The sequence below is a fragment of the Zalophus californianus genome, chromosome 14, assembly GCF_009762305.2.
Source record: "Zalophus californianus isolate mZalCal1 chromosome 14, mZalCal1.pri.v2, whole genome shotgun sequence".
In the NCBI taxonomy this organism is placed as follows: domain Eukaryota; kingdom Metazoa; phylum Chordata; class Mammalia; order Carnivora; family Otariidae; genus Zalophus; species Zalophus californianus.
The window spans coordinates 63737267-63758322 of NC_045608.1; the positions used below are offsets into that span (position 1 = coordinate 63737267).

Consider the following 21056-nt stretch of genomic DNA (forward strand, 5'->3'; position numbering starts at 1 on the left):
CTTCACTAAACAGATGCTCAAACTTTTTAAGAGTGGAGATCACTCCTTTGAAACTGTAATACTACCTGGCATAGTTCTGGGCTCAGAGTGGGTCCCCAGAGAGATTATATGTTAAATTGAGCCTAATTGAACTGTACTTGAAATTTCAACAGACAGCAGCCTAGCTAATGTCCCAGCAGCCTCGCTAATGTCCCAGCAGCCTCCTAAAGGAATATCCTTTAAATATTCTTCTCACACAAGGTAAGAAAATTAGAATCTCAGGAAGGAAAAAAGGAGCTGGCAAAGACCCCCTGCCTCCGATTGCAATTAACCTCTGTTCCCTGAAAGCCTTCACTGTGAATGTTCACAGTGTCCATATGTAAGTCACACAATAGCATTGCCAAGGCATCCCGTCAAGGCTTAGGACAGGCTAGCTTCTTTAAGAAAATGGGTACACCTTGATCAGAACTTGCTAATATGTTAGTGACAATTTCCTTTAAACAGCCCACTTTGCATCCCATTCTTTGCATTCCTGAATAGCATCCCAGTCTCCCAGTATGTTTAATTATTTCCAGATCATTAACTATTTGATTGAGAGACCATGGGGCATAGGGAGAAGGGGAAGTGGAATTTAAAGCTAAAGGTTTGGAGCCACTCCTAACTGAAGGTATAGGACTAGCAAGAGATGCATGCAAATTTCTCTTTTGCATGCACCCGAAAACTACTGAGCATCTGGGAATGAAGATCTAAGTCAAAAGCAAGCAAGGATTTTACTTGTAAAGGCTGTGTCATCTTCCTGGAGCATTGGGCGGGGGAAATGATTGCCTGGGGTGGAGATGCTGAACCTTCACCCAGCTCCCCCCACCCCCGCCCTGCCCCGAGGCCACCACTGTGCAGGGCTGCTCCTCAGAAGTTTCAGAGACTGACTATGCCTCTGCCATTCAGCCGGCTCTTCTGGATCCTGGCTCATTCTTTTCACAAATGATAGCTTTTTTGCTCTAACTTCTCGTGTGTGTGTGTGTGTGTGTGTGTGTGTGTGTGTGTGTGTGTGTATCTGTATTACATGAATTATAGCTTCATTCTTATATTTTTTCCATCCTTTTATTTTCCTCTCAGGCTTCTTAAGTCAATACATTCCAAATTGTGAGCATTTTCTTTTTCTGCTCTTCTTTTTCCTTTCTTCTCCTTCTTCTTCCTTCATTTTAGCTGTTTTGGGAAAATGAACAACTTTTACGTAGCAGAAATTCTGACATTTTTCTCAGATCAGGCATGTGTTTTTAGACAGTTGAAGACTCCTGTCACATGCCTTAGATTGGGAGGGGAGTCCCAGAGAGGGAAGTCTGAGTCGGTCGGCTATAAGAAATCCAAGAAATAACCCAGCTGCCCCCTTGCACCCGTGGTGGGAAGGATAGCACTTGGGATTTCCCCCTCAGTGGAGTATCAAGCTGACTTTGCAGCTGAGGGAACACAGGGCTTTCTGAGGCAAAAGGTCAGGTTGGATTCTCCAGATTGTGATATTGAGATTAATGAGCCCCCCAGGGAGCTCCACTGGAGAGGGTTTTAGAGAAATAAAAGTTTTCAAATAGGGAAGCCAAGCCTCTTTGAGCAAGGTGTCTCCATACCAAGCTGCCTGTGTAAGAAAACATCCTGTCACGTCCAGCGCATGGCACACCGCTATGGGGGAAGATTCAGAACTAAAATGTGTTCACATTTTGAGTTGAAAAAAATTGATTTTCATAAAATGACCAAAATTTGCATGCATCTCTTGCTATTCCTATACTTATAAAGGACAGAAATCAACCCTACATGCAAGCAGGCCTAATTTTGAGTTTTGGGAAGAGTTTTGGTTCCCTGTCATTTTCCCCTCTAAATAAAAATATTAGCTCTTTTAAAAACTAATCAAAATCATATTTGTACACAGTTTACAGATATAAAAAAGCCCAGGAAGGCTAGAATAAAAATTAAAACTCAAAGAAAAATTTACATTTTGAGGGTGAATTTGGGAATTAATACCACCAGATATGGCCTTATTTTTCGTGAAGCTGTATATGAAGTAAGCTGACAATGAGACTGGAAAAAGTCTGCCTCACACTTCCTAGTAGCACATGCTACAGGTGAATGATCTGTTTTTAATTTAAATGTTTGATTACCATTTCTAAATAACAACCTGATGAAATATGCATTTTCGTTTGAATGGGAAATAGGACATTTTGAAGGGAAAATAAAATTTTACTGTGATGTACAAAATATGCTAAAATTAGATCAATTTGCAGATGGAAAATAATTCAGGTACTTTTTCTGATTTTACTTAAAAATCATCTTAAAGACACTTCTCAATTATTTGGAATGTGTACAGCAGTTTTCTGTGATATCGCTTGAGATGGCAACCTGGTCCAGCCTCTTATCCACTCATATATCAGTGTATGAGTTTGCACACTTTGCTCAGGACTGCCTATGAGTTGAGATTGTGTGGGAATCTTGTATCAGTTGGTCTTACATGTAAGCAGAGTATATGGTCACCTTTATGAGGGATTTAGAATCTAACCTTCAAATGTCTACATCACACAAATGTCCTTGTGTTACAAAGTCTAGTGATTTAGATACAACATGTTTGAGCTGAGAGGCATTTTTAGAGATGATTTGTTTACATCTCCTCATTTTACACATTAAAAATCCGAAATCTAGAAAGACTTGGTGATTTAGCCAGGCTCCTCATCTATCTTGTTAGTAGCTGGGTGAAGACCTTAAATCCAGGTACCTTGATTCCCAGTCTCATGATGGGACTACACACTCCGCTTCTTCTTCCTAAGTTCTACTTTTAAAATCTGAGTTTTCCTAAGACAAGTTAGGTTCAGACACTAGCCCAGAGTTTTTCCCTTTATTACTTTCCTAAATGTGGGTTTGCTCTTGGGGCCCATGAAAGGCAGGGAAAGGTGGGGAATTGCAAGACAGCCCACTTGGAAAAGGAGGGTGAAAAGATACTCAGACAAATTGGGTTGAACCATCTAAACACATTATTTTAGAGAAACTGCCACATTTGAGAAATATTACATCAAACCACAGTAGCTCTCTCAAGACAGGATTCTCTGACGATGCCCTTTCTATTTGATCATCCCTAACCCATTCCTTACTCCTCAGCCCCTAGGAAGAAAATGCTGTAATGAACATGAATGCCAAGGTGCAGAAGCCAGTGACCTTCACATGTCATTTCCAGGGTGGAAGTGAGTTTCCTGCATGCAGAAAGGTAGTCCGGAGGGAGATGGCACAGGCAGGCCCTGGAGGCTTCCTACAAGGTGTGCAAGCACTTACGCTTCCCTTTCTTTTTGTTAATGAAGAGATCCACCCCCACCATCTCATTTTATTAAGTGCATTATAACTGTGCCTCTGTTGGTATTTAATATAAAATATCACATGCCTGATCCATGTAAATGGGAGCAAAAACTAGCTCATTTTTGTTGGGTCAGAAGTGGATTGATTAGAGACAGAGTGATAAACTGGCTGACAAATGCACTGGATGTGGCCAGAGGGCAAAAGTCTAAAAATGGCAGGAAGGACTGAGGAACTCAGCTGGAAAATAGAAAAAGAAAAACACCAGAGGGGATTTAAATCAACTGGGCAGGAGCTAGCTTTTCCCTCTATTAATATGCACCTGTGCAACCTTCTCATTTCACCACGGAGGAACCCAGGCTGGAAGGTGAAGTGACTGCGGCCCAGCTGTGTGTGGTGTTCGCGGGAGGAGGACCTGGGCTGCAAGTATGTGTAACAGGCACGGGTCCTGTCGCCTCAGTGTTAACGCCTTACAGGGGAAGATGGCCAAACAAATAGATAATTCAAGGGAAAGTAAATGCTGACAATGCTGTGAGAAGACCATTGATTTGTTTCCTAAGACAGAACCCCTTAGACTTTGGGGAAAGAAAGAATGTCCTCACTGAGGGTGACACATTTCACTGGGGCATGTGCACTGGGAGAGACTAAAGGAGAGTTAGTCCAGACAAAGAACTTTGACAGAATGCTGATAGGATGCACACCTAGCTCTTAGGCAGATACTGCATCTACCCTTTCATTTAATCCTCAATTAAGTGGGCATGAGGTAAGGATTAATATCACCATTTGTCAATGAGGAAAGAGAGGTCCACAGACCTGAATAACGCACCCAAGACCACCATGGTGGGAAGAGAATACAAAAGTTGGACTGTAGCCTTTCCATGATGCCTCACGGCTCCTCCTACATAGGCATATTATAAAGAGCAAGTAAAGCAAATAAAAAATATGTAAGAACATTTTCTGAGGATTTTTCTATGTGCTATGAAATAGTAAGAGTAGATACCACCTTATAGGGGTAAGTTCCTGCAGGCACTTTGCCCGGAACTTGGAGGAGAAATCAGTACCGCTGCATTCCCAGGATCTCTCTATACTTCCTCGGACACAATCCTTCCCATGAGTCTGGCACTGGTTCCTGTAGGCCACAAGGACTCCCACTTCTTTAACCAACAGAAAACTTATGTTTGAACTCTTCAATACACTTGCTCTTCTGTAGAAGACAGCCTACTTTTCCATACTATCTCTCTCTTTGATCCTAAGTAAAATGCCCATAAATTCAAAAGTTATACATCATGTCAGTGTACTAAGGGAAAAAGCTGCTGGGCATCATATATAGTTTGCTAGGAATTTAAAGATCGGAAATCCCATGATAATTGCTTTTGAGCTTGAGATGGTCAAAAAATGTCAGTGTTGAGACTGAAAAGTCATGCAAAGGAAGAATATCCCAAGCAGAGGAAGCCTCCGGATGATCAAATTCCATCCCATTTTGCCATATTCCATTCTTTATTACCCTGTTGATAGAGACAGAAGTGATACTTACTGAACTTTAAAAGTACCAAGGTGAAGGGTACGTAATCCATGTGATACCCCACGGTTTTTCCATTGCCTGCTTCACCCTCCTTCTCCATCAGCATTATTTAGTGTAACACCCTGTGGGAGTTTCCAGAGACTATTTTTAATGGATAGAATTTTGAACATTGCATCCAAATTTAAAATCATCCACACTTTTCAAAATTGCCATTGCCTTAGCCATAAGAAGGCTACTACAACTTTTGTCTTTTAATATGAGGAAAAACAATTTCTAAATTGAAAATATAATTTTTTTTCAAAAACATATAATGACCTGCCTCTCAATTCTATAGGCTCATAATTACAATACTGGATGTGATCCTAAATTAATGGGACTGATATTTTTATAAGTAGATTAAAGTCGTAGTTACTCTAAAGTAGTCCCTGTATAATATTATTATAGTTATTATAGTTATTGCAGCTATTTTCGAGATGCCTAAATATTTCAGCAATTCTTCTCATCTTATCTGCAGGTTCAGCTCACACAATGCAGAATGCCAAAGCCTCATAAGTTTATTGTGTTTGGAATTACTAATTATCCTATCCAAAAACTATATCCAAAAAATTTACCTTATACTCTTAAGGAAATTCCCAAAGAGACTATCTAAGATTATTTTCAGCAAAACAGCATCTTTGGTCTAAGTATATAGTATAATGGGCCCATTGGTACCCATTAGCAGCATTCTAAGATGAGGAGTTGTATAAAAACAGTTCAGAGGAAGGAGAGCTGAAGAAATTCTGAACTTCATTTAAGACTGAATTTAGATGCATAACCCCTGACAAAGTAGAATATTCCTGAGTTTAGTCTTATTCCTGGACTTTGTGGTTCAAAGCTCTCTAGAAAAATTCTGTGGGCATCATTGAATTTTTGTTACTGGGACTCGTGGCCCTCTGCAGATCTGGCCTCTATGACTGCATAGGCTGGTCCTGCTCAGGCCCCTGGTTCCGATTATTCTCTCAGGATTCCAGAAGTGATGTGTCACTTCCCAAGATCCTCATTTGGAAAGCAAGTAAAAATAATTTTTAATGGAATATGTAATCCCAGTGTTTGTTTAAAACTCAGTCACATTACTTGGAACCAATAATTAATAATTACTTGTCTCAAGAATGGGAGTGGAATTAAATTCATTTTCCAAAATAAATATGGTGCCGATCCTATGAACAACAGTGAAATATGCCAGGATATGAACCAAGCAGGTGCCAGTGAAGATAATCCATGTTGCTCTTCTGCTTAGAATGCTGTCTCCAATTCTCCCCTTAAAAGCCCCATTCAAGTGGTCCCTCCTGTTAGAGCGTCCTTGGACCATGTTACTATAAAACTGCGTCTTTTCACTATCTATTACATCACTTCACAATCACTCATCCACTTGCTTGTAACTTCTGCTATGTTTTGTTTAAAATAACTATTTAAAACCTTTAATATTAATTTCTTGACTTGCTGGTATGTCTCCCTGAATCCCCTGAATAGAATGTATGCTCCTCTAGAGTGCCCATGTTGTCTAGCCCTCCTTTATCTGCCCTATACCATGAATAGGTTTAATGTTACTTGTTAATTGATAATTCGATGAGGATTCCTTGCATGGACTTGCTTATCTTGTAGGTGTGAAGATTCTATTTCTGAAAGTGCTGCAATTTTATTAATATTTCCTGTTTCTTTTTCTTTTTGGACACTTGAAATTGTGGACAAAAATCTCTGGGTTTGGGAGAAAGAGACAGGCCTTAGTTCCTGAGGTTCCCCCTGTAGTGTGCACTGGACTTGAACTGAAACATGACTGCTAAGGCCTGCCAAATTTAAGCAGAGTTACGGAATAACAGAAGAAGCCTTGAGAGAGGAATATTCTGCTAGGAGTAGTGACCAGAATATACTGAAGGGCTTCATTTTATTTGAGAATTCTCTCTATGACAATTGCCTATGATGTTTGTAATTATTGTTTTAGATAAAGTCCCAGAAGTCCTTAGAATCATAAATGTGCAAAATCAATATGTGGCAAATTCAAGGGTCCAAACGACAAGCTGAAATTTAACAGAAATAATGTTAACTCTTACATCTAGATTTTTTAAAAAGATTTTATTTATTTGAGAGAGAGAGAGCGCATAAGCAGGCGGGACTGGCAGGCAGAGGGAGAGGGAGAAGCAGACTCCCCACTGAGCAAGGAGCTCAATGTGGGGCTCAATCCCAGGACCCTGAGATCATGACCTGAGCTAAAGGAAGACGCTTAACTGACTGAGCCACCCAGGCGCCCCTTTATACTTAGATTGTGTGTGTGTGTGTGTGTGTGTGTGCATGCATGCACACGTGTGGGTGTTCTAAAGTATCTTTCAGAAAGTATCTATCAGCAGATGAGACTGGAAAAAAACAATCTCCAGATTTTGGTTGACTACAAGTTACAGATCTGACCTCTCTGAAAATCAATAATAGCTTACATTAACAAAAATATAGTCTAAATCATACTTTCCTATATCCTACACTCATCACTCACATCTGAGTACAGTCTTCTGTTCTGGATAAGATATTTAAGAGAGTTATTGATACACTAAGGCAAATGTACAGCAGACTGGCCTTAGAAACAAAGTTATATGAGTAAGAGCTACAGGAGGTAAGGATGTCAATAAAAGAGAAAGCTAAGAAAAATAAGATAAAGAGGAGTTCTTCAAGTATTTGAAGCACTAATATGGGTACAGAGCGCTGTTTGTGTTGTAAAAACTATTGTAATCCCTGTATATTAAGAGAAAGTTCAGCCAAAGAGAGGTTGTCTGACAAGTGGAGCTGTGTACAGTGGGACCAGATGGCTCCATGGACAGGAGCTTCTCATGGTGGAACTGCTCACTAGATATTGAAGAAGCACCAGTTCAACATCCTAAGAAGGTATCGAATTCTACAGACAAGATGGCCCTTGAGGTTGTTTCTCTGCATCCTGAATACAGATGCAAAAAATAAAGAACCAGAAGGACTTCACTTCCATCATAAAATTCAAAGTTACCATTAAAATACTCAATGCTTTTGAGACTTTCTAATTGGCTCAGTTGGTTAGGCGACTGCCTTCGGCTCGGGTCATGATCCTGGAGTCCCGGGATTGGGTCCCGCATCGGGCTCCCTGCTCAGCGGGGAGTCTCCTTCTCCCTCTGACCCTCTTCCCTCTCGTGCTTTCTCTCTCTCATTCTCTCTCTCTCTCAAATAAATAAAAAAAAATAAAATCTTTAAAAAAAAAGACTTTCTAATTGAATATGTTAAAAAAAAAAACGTTTGTTGAGGTCTACATACAACACAGAGCAAACTTTACAATATCAGAGCAAAAACAACATTGTCTTCCCATGGTATGTTTGGCCTCACTGTGCAGTAACTATATCACAACCTTTGGCTACACGGGACAACCTGGACCATAGAGGTATTTGTCAAGGAGGAGTTTAAAATAGATTGGTGTGCAATTAATGCCTATGGTTTTTTTTTCCTTGTTCATAAGCTATGCTAAGCACATGTCATCAAGGCCGGGGAAATAAACTGCACTTCATCCTTCAGGATCACAAGCAACATTAATTCTTACATAGCTCCTGAGAATGGGGGGAAGAAATCTACCGTTTCCCACATTTGTTTTTATTTTAGAAAAGTTCACCTAATTTCACTGCCACCTGACTTTTATTTTCCTTCATGAAGGGATGCCAGATATGATAAGGACCCAATAAGTCAAAAGCCACTTTTGGCCTCATTGTCTCTTTGTGTTAACAAAGCCTCATAAAAGCAGATGGATAGCCCAGGCCAACTTCTTTCTATGATCAGCCAAAGATAAACACTCTGTGCCTTATCAGCTGAAAAGGGAATTCTTCATTTTTATCAGAGAATAGACTGCATTTGCTTAGTTTGAAATAAAAATCGATGGCTCCATTTGGCATTGTTTTTAAAAAATCGTGGTTTTTTTAATTTTATTAAAGCAGAGAAAAACAACTAGATCTTCCAATTATTTCCCTTCTCATATAAATCCTGAGTTAAACAGTGAATGCTAACTCTTGGCTAACAAACTGAATGAAAATGGAAGTGTAGATTTTACATAAGCTATCAGGAATTTTAATGAGACCATAAAACTAAATTCTCTCATTATAATTATTTTAAATGAGTCATAAAATGTTTGTATCCCTAGTTTATACCCAAAGTCTTACCTAATATAATGCACTTTACTAACTCCCATTGTATTCTCTCCCAGACTTCGCCCAACCTCACCCTTTTCAGACTGTTCTGATCCCATCCCCCGACCCCTTGGTTCACAGTGACCCCCTACCCTTTTATTTTTATTTTTTTGTTGTAGTCATTTGAGAACCATATATTGCACTGCTCTGGTATTTAACTTTTGACATAGGCCATCCTGTTTCCTGGAATGGACTGTAATATTCTCAAAACTGGAAACCATGTTACCCCAGTTTTGCACCCAGAGGTGCTTTATGAGTGAACAAAGAACACTAAAATCAATGAACGTATCTGCAGAAGTTTGTCTGCCCACGTAGTGGGAGACTTGGAATTAGAATGCAGGTTGCCTGACTCAAAAGGCCAGAGTCTTTCTCCTTCATCACCTGTATCTGTTGCATCTCACTCCAAAGTATTCGTCACTATGGAGAAAGCCCGAAGAACTATTTAATCTATATGATGCCTTAATTAAGGAGGTAAGGGAGAGTCATTGATGAAATGCCAGGTGTTACAGTAATTGGAGGGGGGTGGTTTTGATTAAGTAGGGCCTCTGAAATATCATAAGTTGCATAACAATATAGACCACTGTCAATTCTGCTTATTTAAATCCAGGGAGCGTTCTGGTATAGTGATAATGCTATAGTCCAAGCAAACCGGGCTCTTCTGTCCTCAGGGTAGCCGTACTTGGACACAAATGTGTGTCATCTATGTCATGTTCACCATTATTTCTCCCAAAGCTCACAGGTACATTCTGGCTTTCTAACCCCGGCATTTTGGCTTTATCTGATGTAAGATAGTAAAAGAAACTATAAACATAAAGAGAAAAATAATCAAATTGTTTGTCCATTAACAATTATTAACGCAAAAGATGTAATTTCCAATTACTAAACCTAAGTTAAGGGTGTGGAGATATGTAGTAATGATAAAAATGTTCATAATGATTTCCTGTCTATCACTTTCTGTGGTTTTGTAAGTACAATTTGTGCCCGAGCTCTCAGTCAGCAAAGTAAGAGAAACAAGGAGGAATGCAAAGGGAGCACGAGAAAATGCCCCATCTTTAAGGAAATGATGAATTTGAGGAAATTTTATGACAATAAACATGAGACAAGTGAAGAAAAAAGAAAAGAGGACATATCACTCCCTACACAATTGTTTGTATGTATAATAAAATCAGAGTGGCTCAAACACAGGAGAGATGACTGTGACCTAAAACAGTTTGTGACAGTTATTAGAACCATGTCTCAGAAGGGTTTCAGCTGTTGCAACTGACCAGTTTCTATCCAACTACATTCTGTAGTCATTTTCTTAATATTGGTCATAATGGCAATAAGAACAATTAGGTAGTTATAATATTAATAGCGGACATGCTGAGAGTTTACTATATGACTAGCACTGATCTCAGGATTTTACATACATATTTTTTAAAGATTTTATTTATTTATTTGACAGAGAGAGACACAGCGAGAGAGGGAACACAAGCAGGGGGAGTGGGAGAGGGAGAAGCAGGCTTCCTGCGGAGCAGGGAGCCTGATGCGGGACTCGATCCCAGGACCCTGAGATCATGACCTGAGCCAAAGGCAGACGTTTAACAACTGAGCCACCCAGGCACCCCAGGATTTTACATATATTAAAAAATTTAATTCTTCACAACAATTCTTTGTACTAAGTACTTTTATTGGGCCCATTTACAGATGAGAAAATTGAGGCAAGGAGGAGCTAAGCAACGTGCCTATGGTCGCACAGCTACTGGAACTCATCAGTCTCATCCACGATACAATATTGCCTCTTTTAGCTATCCAACATTTCCCCTTTTTATACACATTTATTGCGTGTGTACCTAAGGATTTAATTTTACTCGAATCTTGACAGCCAAAAGGAATTGGAGGAAAGTAAAAGGCTAGCTTACAGGGGCACCTGGGTGGCTCACTTGGTTAAGCGTCTGCTTTCGGCTCAGGTCATGATCCCAGGGTCCTGGGATGGAGCCCCATGTCGGGCTCCCTGCTCAGTGGAGAGCCTGCTTCTCCCTCTCCTTCTGACCCTTGCCCTGCTTGTGCTCTCTCTTGCTCACTCACTCTCTCTCTCTCTCAAATAAATAAAATCTTAAAAAGGCTAGCTTACAGTGAACTTGAGTATAGATAGACATTAAGCAATTATAATACAAATGGTCTGGTCTCATCAATGACTAAATAGAAAATAGTCAAGGGTTCTAGGAACCGTGGTTTGTATGCATGAGCTCTTGCTAACTTGATTGCCAGAAATTAGCCTACCTCAAATGTTCCCCTGGTTTCTGAAAGTACCCACAGTTGCTACTACATGTAGGCTCGAGCTCAGCCTCCTGGAGTCTATGTGTTTTAGTTGCTGCCTCTTTTGATGATGTCCCTCCAAAAATTACTTTCTCCTGGATACAACTCTCTTTCAGTTATCACCACTGGGCCACCCATACCTTAATTCACCAGTAGACCCGATGGTTCCAAAAATCCAAAAGTTTTTGGTAAAATCTCACCAAGGAAGCAGGATAACATAGAAAACCATTACTAATTGAAATAACAGTATTTGGACTTTCTAAGGCTGCCTTCCTAAGCCTTTCTAAGGCTATCTAGTACTCATTCCATACAAGCTCAGCTTACACCCACTAGAAATGCCCAGAACCTATCATGCCCTATACTCTAAGCCCAATTTACATATGTCTCAGAGAGAAGAAAATGTTTCTTATTTATTCTTGTCTAGAACCCATCATCCACATTCTCATGTCCTTTCATAGAGTCAACTCCTTCCACTGATGATGCAAAGTAAAAGCTTCCACTCCTATGGGTTCTTGCATTGGCCTAGAACCTTCATCTGGACAATGCAATGACATCAAAATATAATGGACTAATCTGTTATGTTCAGGACATTATAAATTAGTCAGTTTCATAAACAATCACATCATTGGTCCAATCCAGCTACTCTTTTCTGACTTCTCCCATGTGAGGTGAAGCTCATGACTTTCTGCAGCTTGGGTGGATTGGGTAAATGGGCAGATATTAAATCTGTTTTCCTGCTCAAGCAACTAAGAACTCACATGTATTGATGATAAACAGATAAGAAAGATACAGCAACTCAAAAGAGGTAATTAAAGAGTGTTTAATATAGACTGTTTACAAAGTTGACCAGTACTAAAGGAGGCCAACAAGGAATGGTAAAGCTAATAACAGCAAGGGAGACCCATTATAAGTGGAGAAAGCTATTATGGACCCAGTGAGACCTGTAGATATAAGAGATGCTCACCCCACAGAAGAAAGAACCTCAGCCAGTACTGCACAACCACCCATCAGTAAGGAAGGAAATACCCCAATTCTTTCCTCTCTCTTCTTCTGATCTCTTGCTGGCGTGTGCCCTTTGCTAAACCAAACCAGAAGCAAAGGGCAAGGGGCCTCCTTGAGGAAGTCTATAAAGGTCAGCACTAACAGAAGGCTGAAGCCTGGGTCTGGAACAGCCAACAGAGAATGTTCACTAAAACACATAACTCAGTGTGGGCAGTAGATACTTTATAATATAAAGAAAGTATAAATCTATACAGATGTAGCCTCCTATTCCCAAACAGAATAAAAGACCATAGAGACTTGGCTCTGTTAAGACTTTTTCTGAGAATAAAAAGGCAATAATTTATCTTAAAGGTAAATTCTATTTTATACTTAATGTAGTTTTCTGAAGGGAACAGAGATGCTTATAATTTTTAATTACAGCTATTTTTATTATTATTTTTAAAATCTGTCTGGTATTTAATTGCACGTTCTTGCAAAAGGACAAAAGAGGAGAGCCAAAACTGAAATGGGTGTGGTAATTCCAAATGAAAATCCCAGCCAGGGACAATTGTTGAAATTGGGCATAAATTTTAGTTCAAGGCATCCTGGAAACCTAGATTTCTGATGAGTTATTGATCTCATATTATAATAAGAGAATTTGTTTGTCAGGAGAAACAGCCTTTTGTCTTGTGATTTTTAATCAGGAGCAAGATCAGAGCAATGATTTAGAAGAGCACCTGGGTAGGAATGTTTAGATTAAGGAGAGGAGACAGGAGAGCAGGAAGACCACTTGGCCAGGGAGGGGAGGGTGGGGTAACAGATCTGCAGGAGCATCGGGGCAGGGGAGAAACAGGTGCCAGGTCCAGTGATGTGTTAAAGGAAAACAGGATTTGGTGATTTCATGGACACAGAAGCTGATGAAGGGAGAAAAGTTGGAAAATACTTACACTTAGGAGGCAGGGTCAGGAAGGGGGCACAATGAAGAGGGAAAGGAGTCCTCTGCAGGACAGGAGCTGAGTTATTTGGGGACAACCACAGCTTGATGCTACCCTCATCCATTCCCATTTTATGATATTCACAGAAAGAGCTGGCAAAGGATTCTTAGATGGACAGAAATCCAAAATAGATTTACCTATTTGTTGATAGACATCAATATCTGCATTCACCCTCTTCCTCTTATTCTCATGCAAAACTCCTCAAGAGAGGGGTGAAAGGTCTGCCAAGGACTACATGTCTACAAGGAGAGCACACTCAGTGTGAAGCCATTGTAGAATAAGACCGACTTTCCCTGCATCTCAATTAAGGAATAGAATGTTCGGGGGAGGTGTGAAAACACCTGTGGGTTGGAAGAACCAAACTACTTGTTGGCAAGTGAAGGAGTGAATGAATAAATGGGTTCTGAATTGAGGAAGCTTAAAAGAGTATCGATCGGGCAGCAAATGTTATATATTTGTAAGAGATGTCAAGATAGCAGCAGCAAGTCTGCTATGTTAAACAAATACTTACAGTCTGCTCTGTGCCAGGGAGAGTGTCATGAGCTGGGGAGACTATATGAATAAGGAAGCCTGAATTCCTGCCCTCAGGGATCTGGGGCTGCAGAGATTCAACTTATTTTTGCAAGTGCCTCAACTCAGGAGCTGCAAGTTCCCGATGAGTGGACAAGAATGAAGCAGGCTGATAAATTCTCACTCTGATTAAGACATGAAGGGAGGAAGATAAAATAATATTTATGAGTCTTCTTCAAAGTCTGGCTTAGCGCATCTCAGGAGAAACACAAAGGAGAATTTGGACAGAAGCTTTAGCCAGGGACATACACTTGTACTACACTGTGAGCTTCCTGAGAAATGAGACCACTTAGGTCTTGTTTTATTGCACCTACCTAGCAACTCGTTAGATTCTCAGTAACCATTTGCTTTAGATAAAATAAAGAAAATGCATTAGTCCAAAACAATGGACAGGTAAAATATTTTGAAAAAATAAAAATTAATCAACAGTGGCATTTTTACTCAATATTCAAATAACGATGTGGTACTTTTGTAAGAATTGATAGATTAATAAAAAAACATGTAATCCTATACCAAGCATACGTGTTATGTATGTATATAAAATTATGAATACATATGAAATTATAAAATACATACACAAAAAGCAAAGCATCATAATACTTATTACATAACACATTATTTAGGGAAATAAATGATCGTATCTTATACCGTGTACAAAAGGATTTTAAGCTAAATTAAGATGATAAAGTTAAAAAAAACCCATAAAACATAGAAAAAAATGCAAGTGAATATTTCACATGCCCGTGCTTAATGGTTCACATTAACCCAGGGCCCTTGTGAAACAGGCCTGACTTTCACAAATTACTTTTTACTATTTCAATTTTGCCTCTGGCTTATAACATTAGCAATAAGCGATCTGTAAGAATTACGACCACTAGAGGAGAAAGGCATAAAATATTCTAAGATGTCCAAAACATTAGATTCCTTTTGTCTAAACCAGTCAAGAAATCTAAATCATTTGTAGTTTGAGTTTTGAGAAGTATATGGACCATCTAATTTCCCCTGCAATAGAGTAACCAAATTTAGGGCTTGATAGTCAGGTTCATTTGGATCTAGGACTTATTAACGGTTGTTTTATTGAGAAATATTTTCACTACTTTTCTTTCCCTGGAAATTTTCTTGAACTCCTTACAAATTCACTCGGGAAGTTCTAAATTAGTTACTAGAGTTCTAGAGATAAACAGTAGCTAAAACATCTAAAAATTCCTTCCACAGAGGATTTTAAAATCCAGAGAGAATTTTAATCTCTGAGACTCTGTCCAGACAATCACTGACATCTCTTTAGGTATCTGGAGTAACAGAGTGAACACAACTTCCAAACGAGCCCTTCTTCCAGTATTCAGTTCAGCTTTAGAAACAATCTCATGGGACCTTACATAGCCATTTCAGACCTCCTGAAACCTCACAGTCAGATATACTTACCAGCCCCTTCTCCCCCCACAAAATCCCCTAAAGCTGCTCCTTCCTATCTTTACTAAAATAATCTCTTTTATCTTCGATGTGACAACACCTCAACTCTGTGCCCACACTGTACTTTTTGTCCAGCAGTCAAGGTCATTATGATGAAAATACAGAAAACTTGATTTGATCTACAAATTTCTGGGTCTGATCTTGGCCTAACATTAATTCACCTGGTCTTCGTTTTAATTACTGACAACAATAATCATAGGCTACTGTGTTTCAGCTCTGTGTATATATTGTCTTCGCCCATTGGCTAATTTCTCATTCATCTAATCTACATGGCCTTTCTTTTTCCAGTCTTTTATATATTTACTATTTATAAACAGTCAAATCACTATTATACATGATTAACTAGGTTATCATTTTCTTTTTTTTTTTTAAAGATTTATTTATTTATTTGGGAGAGAGAGAATGAGAGAGATAGAGAGCAGCACGAGAGGGAAGAGGGTCAGAGGGAGAAGCAGACTCCCTGCCAAGCAGGGAGCCCGATGCGGGACTCGATCCCAGGACTCCAGGATCATGACCTGAGCCGAAGGCAGTCGCTTAACCAACTGAGCCACCCAGGCACCCTAGGTTATCATTTTCAATGTGAAAAACATAAATCAATCTCTCACCAGAAGAGACAGTAAAATATGATTACAATGACTATACAACCATGGAAATAGGAAAATTAGAGGTGATGAAGATTAGAGATTGATTATTTAGTGATAACCTTCCTTAATACCTTCTTCCTCTTTTTTTTTTTTTTTACTAAGGATTCTTCCTTTTAAAATTTCTTACATTGAAATTTTCTTCAATCGTCACTTGATACCCACCCACACTTTGATGGTGCTGGATACTCAGCAGCATTTTGTAAAAAATTGTTGAGTTCAGAAACTTCTCTGGATGGTCTTCCATATTTCTGGATTGGCCAGGATTATGCCACTCATAGAATATTCACAGTAATGAGTTTTATTATTTTTTTAAAGATTTTGTTTATCTATTTGAGAGAGAGAGCAGGGTATAGAGGGAGAGCGACAAGCCGACTCCCTATTGAGACGGGAGTCCGATGCTATGGCAGGGCTCCATCCCATGACCCTGAGATCATGACCTGAGCTGAAATCAAGAGTCCCAATGCTTAACTGACTGAGCCACCCAAGGTGCCCTGAAGTTTTGTGATTTAAATGAAATACTCTGTTACACAGTGCGCATTATACAGGAAGCTCTCAAATGATGTTAGCTCTATGTTATCTATATGTTTCTCTACCTGTGTATTTTATAAAGCATAATTTAAATTCATTGAATTTTGACATAAATTTCCAAAAGTTTTGAAAAGTACTGGCCCTATTTGCAGGAACTGTAACAAAGAACAGAACAAAGATCTTGGAAATCATGCAGCATCAACAGGTAAGGGTGAGAATTAGTTAACAATGAATGTGAAAGTAAGCTCATTTATGTTTTATATCCAAAGAACAATTTGTGGTGAGTTTTGACTGCTTTTGAGTGATCACAGTAAACTTTCTGGGCCTTACTGAGCAGTGACAGGCAATTCATCATATATCACAATAAATATAAACTTAGAGTTGAAGATCAGAATGAATGTTATTCCAAGCAACTGTGGTTGAATTGGCAAATTACTCTCCACCATAAAGAGAGTAACCTTGGAAAATTGTTGAGCCATAAAATTCACATCACAAAGACATCCGATACTTGAAAAAGGACCCTGCATTAACCAGCAAAAGGGGGCCATCAGTCTTCCTGATAGATGGGTACAGATTAATCTTGTTTTCTGGCCCATAGCAAATCATGTAATGCTGATCTTCTCGTGCACCAAACTACTACTGCCCAAATGTCAGATAGTCTCTTCAAACATAGATTAATATTCTCCCACCTTCTATGGCTACTCATAAGCTCATTCTTATTTCAGCTATAATAACCACATCCTATTTTGAATATGTCATGTTTAAGGCCTCTTTAAGGGGACTGCTTGTATTAGACGTCAGTACATTTAAGTGAATTGTATTTATAGCTTACATGTGTGTTGTTAGAAATTTATTTTTTCATCTGATATATTTGAAGAGATTCTATTAAAACTGCTAAAAATTCAGCCCAATATGAGGCTAAACAATTAATTATTAACCCCTATTTTTCTCTAGGTTGATAACATCAAAAAGCTATCAAGATTCATTTTTCATTTTCTTAGATTTTGAAAGTTGATGTTATTATTACCTATAAGCGGTATTTTATGGTTAGACATTATATCACCCTGCTAGTAAATATAAATATTATACATGTTGATTAAAACTTCAGCCATACAGGCATATAGGGGGATCTACACATTTCAGACCCAATTGTCATAAATAAACATGGATTAGCTTAAGAAAATATTTTCACAAGTGGTTCTCAAAACAGAGAAATCATAAGCCTTGTGCATTTTTTTTCTGAAATACTGGCTTCCAAACACACAGCTTATAAGATTGCCTAATGTGTTTCAAAAAAATAATAAAATAAAATAAAACAAAAATAAAAGAACTACTAAATCGAAAATTCTAATACCTCTTTTCATTTTTTATGATGTATTTTGAAAGTGTTCTCACTCTTCTATGAATTGCTAATACATGAATATCTGTAGCATTTATTTTATAACTAATCACAGGTACTATTTGACATCTGTTCTGTTGTCTCTAAGCAAATCAATGTTGCTCGTTAACTTTTCTCATACCACTACGAATGTAAGTACAATTTCTCATGCAACTGTATAATCATTAATGATGATCACAGTTTGTTAAGCCTGGGGGGCAACAACCCTAAAGTTTATCAAATACCTTCATTCTGTAGATATTAGCAGTGAGGTTCAAAGAGTGTAAGTGACTTGCACAACATCATCCTAATTATTACTGGCAATTCCAGGAAGAAAATGAATATCTAGCTTCTTGCCTGATGCTCCTTCCCATCATCTCTTTGGTAATACATATGGTTCATTCTACTTAGGGAGTCCTCAGTTTATGTTCTAAAGAAAAGACACTAATTCCAACCATAGACCACTTGCCCTGCCAGAAACTTTGTATCTTGCCTCTTTGTCTCTTTTGGTGCCATCTCAACATCTCTCTCTCTCTCTCTCTCTCTCTCTCTCACACACACACACACACACACACAAACACATACCATGACATTTAACTGGCATAAATTATTTGTAAGTTCAGCCTAGAAAAATGCACTCACTGGCACAATTTGCCTACTACTGTCTTTGGGCACTTCTGTGAACTCACAAATCATAACTTTGTTTTACTTCTATTGCTTTGTCATCCCTCATTCACTAAAGCATTTCAAGCATCAGGGAACAAGTGTGATCAAGGGGTAGTAGGACACAAAATTCCCCATGGTCAATTCCAAGGAGGAAGAGAAAGTCATGGCCAATAAGATTACCTCAGAGTTTATCATTCTCCACAGAACATGGTGTCCCATAGATGGTAGGCATTCAAATATGTTTGTTGATTTGGTTTCATTTTGATTTAAAAATAGGATTTCTAGCAAAACATTGACCAGCTCTTCACAATTGCCCATCACTTACCCACTGATTTAACTTGGCCAAACTTCAGGCGGACTTCTCGCTTTCCCCATAGGTCCCTGAACTCTGGCTTGCCTCTGAGTCTAAGCAACCCCAAAGCACAGAACATCCCCTCTTAATAGCTCATTTAGAGGATCAACTGACCAGAGCTAAAAATATTTCCCATCAGACCACCGTGATCACACTATCACCTCCACTCTCTCATCCATTTTTCCCTCAAAAGTTCCCACTAGCCCTGCTTGCCCTACCCTGCAGAGAAAAGTCTTTTTCTGCTTGATTCTGAGACATTTGCAAATCCTGTGGTGGGGACATTATTGTAATAGCCTTTTAAAAATGAAGTTTCTCCTTACCTAAGTCAAGATTTGTTTTTATCTGACATTATTATTAGGTCATAGAAGAGGAAATTTCTTTACTCTGTCACATGCCATTCTCCTATAAAAAGCAGAAATCTAATAGCATTATATTTTTGGTGTTAGAATACCCTGTGAATTAAACAAAGCTCTCTATATTTTTATTCTTAATTCTTTTGGCAAATTCAAGCAAGGGTATTGGTGTCAGTGGGTTTGTAATAGGGAACAATGAGGTATTCTGAGCAGCTATGTCCGCAATGTCACACTCCTCACCATAAAGGGGCTGACTGCAGGGAAGACTAATCAGAATTCATACTTTATATCCCAATTTTACTTTTGAACAGCAATAAGACAGGCTCTCTCAGGAAATTTTGCATAACTGAAATCAGGGGAACTTCAGTCTGGTGTCTTAATACCATCTGAAATGTACTGAAGATTGCTGCTTCACAACGATAAGGCTTGAAATATGGTTACTGGTTTAAACTTAATGTATGAAGAATAATAAAACCACTTCACAACGAAATAATGTAACATAAAGGGAGATAAGAAAAGACTATCAACATATCTGGCATTCAGAAATCTACGTGTTAGAACATTATTATTAGAACAATTTACTATTACATCTTATTTAAATACCACATGATTTCCAAATCTGTTACTACCAGATATGATTTTCACTTTTCTACTGACTCTATCCCATGGCTTCAAAAAAACTTTGCCACGATTTTAGGGTTATCTTCTTCTTCACGAGTTAGAACACAAGGGATGGAAAGGTTAAGCTGATCAGGAGGCAGCATCACAGACTGGGAAAGTGCTCAGCAGCCCTTCTTCCTCGTGGCAAGATCCTCAGTTTATTGGGGTTCACGCAATTGGGCCCTTATTTTAATGGAGTCTGAATTCTATTATCTGTGCTTTGTGTATTCTAGAGGATGGAGGAGTTGAGGCTTTGGTGCTAGTTTTATATTTTAAGAGATAATATCCAAGGAATGCACTGAAATAACTATGGAGGTATTTTATCCATTTCTACCTCTACACCTACAGTTTGGAAAAGCAGTCACACCACTATGCAGGGGACACAGAAGTATAAACCACAGTGGGATTTTTGCTGTTTTTAGTTTTTAGGTTATTTTTTTTTTTACTGAAGTATAATTTGCAATACCCGAAATGCACAGTTCTTAGGTACTATATGTTACTGATTTACATGTGACTCTCTCTCTATATATATATGTATGTTTATAAATATGTACACATTATATATAGATATAATGTACCACATATGTATTGTGTGTATATATATATCATATAATAATATAATTTTACAAAACCAGGGAGGCAGGAACACACAAAGTGTTTTAGGGACACAAGAAGTCAGGATCAGACAGGATAAGCGCTCATTGATCAAGAAAGCTAACAGGCAATCTTAGGACTAAAGCATGCAGGCTCCCAAAATCAGGTGGACAAATGTGTGTACTTTCTTGTGGCTTGTTAAGAGCAACTGATGCCAGATTTTGATAAGCTTAAAAAAATCATCCACACAACTTTTATCTGGTATGGGTATTCTGAAAGGTTGTGGGTGGTAAAGCTGAAGGCCTTTAGATCATTTCAAAGGGTATTGTACATAAATCTTTGATGAAATAACAAAAGCCAAGGAGAAGAATGGTAGAGTAGACTGAGCCTCTGGTTTTGAGTCAGTCAGAAGAAAGTTCACAAAGGACAACAGGGGAGTCACTAGCCTTCTCTGAGTCTCTGTTACCTCATCTGGAAAATAGGGAAAGCAACACCTGCTTCATCACAGTGTCATGAACA

The 21056-nt window shown here is 38.7% G+C and overlaps 1 long non-coding RNA gene across 1 annotated transcript in view; it reads right to left on the bottom strand.

Moving 5' to 3' along the window:
* Positions 1 to 1092: 1092 nt before the first annotated feature.
* The window catches only part of LOC113912301, a 40538-nt gene continuing 20574 nt past the window's right edge, over positions 1093 to 21056 (bottom strand). The window contains exons 3-4 of the long non-coding RNA XR_003516800.1: positions 4841 to 4950; positions 1093 to 1185 (exon numbers count right to left, since the gene is read on the bottom strand). This is a non-coding gene — a long non-coding RNA (uncharacterized LOC113912301). The remainder of the gene's footprint in view (positions 1186 to 4840; positions 4951 to 21056) is intronic.